Raw genomic sequence first — 3,472 nt, forward strand, 5'->3', positions numbered from 1 at the left:
GTTAGAACAATAGCAATAAAGAAAAAAAACACTTGTGTTCCTATTTGGGGATTGATTTCCCTTAACAACATCTTATCTGGTCATATGTGTATATCCCAGACATATATTAGCTATTAAAAATTAGGGAAACTCTGGGACCTATGTTTCTTTGGACTTGGCTTACTTCACTTAACAATTTCTTTTTCCAAGTCTTTCCGTTTTCTAACAAATTGGGCGATGCCATTCTTTCTTATGGAGGCATAGAATTTCATTGGTATAAATAGTACATTTTCTTGATCTATTTATCTGATGAGGGGCATTGGGGTTGGTCTTATATCTTAGCTATCTTAAACAATACTGCAATAAATATAATTGTGCTGGTAGTTTTAGTACCGTCTTGTTTGTGATCTTTTGGGTAAATGTCCAAATGTGGGATTGCTGTGTCATAGGGGAGTTCTATGTGGAGTCTTTTGAGGAACCTCCATAATACTTTCCAAAGTGGTTGAACAAGTTTACACTCCCACCAAGAGTGCAGTACAGTTCCCTTGTGGTCACATACCCTCCAGCATCTGTTGTTGTAAAAGTATGGAATGGTACAGGAATTTGCCTGTCATACTTGCGCAGGGGCAATTCAAATCTTCTCTGTATCGTTCCAATGTTAGAGTACGTGATGCTGAATAGAGCATAGAACATGTTTTATACATAAAGTGTAATTGATTTTCTTAAACTAGACAATTCAACAAAAAGTAAGTTTAAAACAATTTTCATGAAATTTTAGAGCCATGTACTTCTTACATAAGCACACATTTAAGAATAAAGTCAAGAATGACATGTCAAAAACAAAATAATTCCAGATATTTATTGTTCAAGAGATGTGTAGGAGGAGGAATTCAATTATTCTATACAAGGCACCTGTGATAATGAACACTGCAGCAAGTGTTAAGTTTTGTTAAAAGTTTTAATGGTTTAAATATATTTAATTTTGGGAATTTGCTTATATATGCTAAAACTAGGACTGTTTGGCAGGTAATAAAACTTTTCGATAAAGTATTTAAGATTTATGTTAACAGACATATGCTACTATGTATGTATATTTCAGAGTTTATAGAAACATTACTAATGAGAAGTTGCCAAGTCTTTGTGTAAAGGAGCAGAATAAAGAGTTAAGACTTTGTTAACTACACAGTTTCTGTTAAAACTATAAGGCTTCCTTATTTTATTTTATGTTTTTTAATTTTTGGGGGGTCCAGTCGCGGGGCCTGAACTATGGGCATGGGCACTCTCCCTCAGCTCTTCAGCTCAAGGCTAGCGCTCTACCACTTGAGCCACAGCACCACTTCCGGCTTTTTTCTTTTTGCTTATGTGGTGCTGAGGAATCAAACCCAGGGCCTCATGCATTCAAGGCAAGCGCTCTACCACTGAGCTACCTTCCCAGCCCCTGGCTTCCTTATTTTATATGTTAGCGAGGAACAAATGATGATATAAACCATATACAAATGATTAGATGAGCCATAAATAGTAATCTTAGTGGGTAACTTTAAAGATTACTCATAACCTAAAAACCTCTTGTTGAATATCATAATCTTAGCCCATTTTAAATGTACAGGAATATGAGAAAATAGTAAAATCTAATAGTTAGTACCCTTCAAATACTGAAAACACTGATAATTATTTTAGTTTTATTTTAATCATTAATATTTTGTTATTGGTTTTCCTTATTTGTAGCATTGTTTTCCTAGTAATATAATACAACTTTTTGAAAGTCATCAATATGAGGTACTTTGAGAAGGTTACTGGGATGGCCAAACCATTTTTTATAGGGCATATGAATTTACAAAGAGGAAAATTAAGAACAAAATATTAATTTTAAAAATGATTAAGTAGAGTCTGAATCAGGAGTGTTGATAAATATCCACACCTAAAATCTTAGCCCTAGGCTGAAGCATTGGTATTACAGAGTTGAGGCCACAAAAGTGAGAGACTGTGTTTTGTTTTGTTTTATATTTTGATTTTTCTGGTCATGGGGCTTGAACTCTGGGTCCTATGTGCTCTCCCTCAGCTCCGGGCTAGCACTACCACTTGAGCCAGAACACACTTCCATCTTTTTCTGCTTATGTCATGCTGAGGAATCAAACCCAGGGCTTTATGCATGCAAGGCAGGCACTCTACCACTGAGCCACCTTCCCAGTACTTGAGAGACTATGTTTTAAAAAAATCATCTAAACAATATTTGCTTTCTTCTTTGGGTTATATAATGAAATATATCAATATCTTTTTATGTCTTTGTGAATTGTCATATTTCTAAAGTTATACTAACTTCAGCCACTTTATCCTTTTCAAAGTGATGAAATATTTCTGAGAGTTTGCTTCTGTGAAGATTGTTTGTGCATTTATATTTTCTTCGGAGTCATTTTTATTTTTATCAAAATAACTTTATATTTCATGTTGATGGCTTATCATACATCAAATACTTCCAAATGTAGATGTAGAGTCTAAAGATAGCAGTATGAATATTCTCATACAGCTCTTGTTTATCTGTTATGCACTTTCAGTATTGTGATATTTCTCTTTCTCTTTCACTCTCTTATTTCCTCTCTTTTTCTTTCATGCTCCATGTCTGGTACTTAGAATTTCTGCTGGTCTACTGTTATCCTTCAGAATCCACTGGTGTTGTGGAAACATGATAGAGACCATCAGTTACCCTTGCATTCTTTAAGAGTTATAACAGTGAGTGATGTTATTCTATTCTATTTTAAATGGCAAAACAACAGATCTAGGAATTCCTTTTCACTTTTACTACTATTACAAATTTTATCCCATAGGAATCATTGAGACGATAGGATACTTTTAACCTCTGACCTAAAAGTTCTTTTTCTTTTACAGACTTTTTCTTTTATTATCAGTGAATACATATAATGAAAACAATGCTAACCTATGGAAAGTAGACCGAAGTTTTTCAGGGATGAAAAACAAGGTTAATGGGGGAAGTGAGTACAAAAGATACCTATCATACAACAAAGATCCTCAGAGCAGTTTATCATGTACACTTTGTGAGAATGGGAATATGCTGGGAACTATAGATTAAATCACTGAACAACTGATATATATATATATATATATATATATGCACATATATTTATATATGTATATTTATTTGTAAATGAATATATGTGTGTATATGCCCTTATATATGTAGACATGCATGTTACTATACACAAAAATACACACATACATATACACATGTATACATGCACACATAGAAAAAGACACATAGCTACAGACAACACAAGTTTCACTAGTTGTTGAATATGCCTTAGACAGAATGCTTGGAACCAAATATGTTGAAGAAGTATTTATCTCTAAACGTTCTTTTACCACTCCTCTTAACTCTTAAAACGGTTTTGACAGATTCGATTTGCAAAATGCAGTACAAGTGATAGCAAGTCACTCGGAAATCTCAGTAAGTAAACCTTATATGGCATCTCCGTGCTCC

General features: G+C 33.8%; 1 non-coding gene across 1 annotated transcript; it reads right to left on the reverse strand.

The window, feature by feature from the left end:
- Window positions 1–558: 558 nt before the first annotated feature.
- Window positions 559–665, reverse strand: LOC122100223. The gene has a single exon (XR_006146139.1). It is a non-coding gene; the product is annotated as a U6 spliceosomal RNA (small nuclear RNA).
- Window positions 666–3,472: the final 2,807 nt, after the last annotated feature.

The sequence above is a fragment of the Dipodomys spectabilis genome, unplaced genomic scaffold (genome assembly GCF_019054845.1).
Source record: "Dipodomys spectabilis isolate Male_0828 unplaced genomic scaffold, ASM1905484v1 ptg000570l, whole genome shotgun sequence".
NCBI lineage: Eukaryota > Metazoa > Chordata > Mammalia > Rodentia > Heteromyidae > Dipodomys > Dipodomys spectabilis.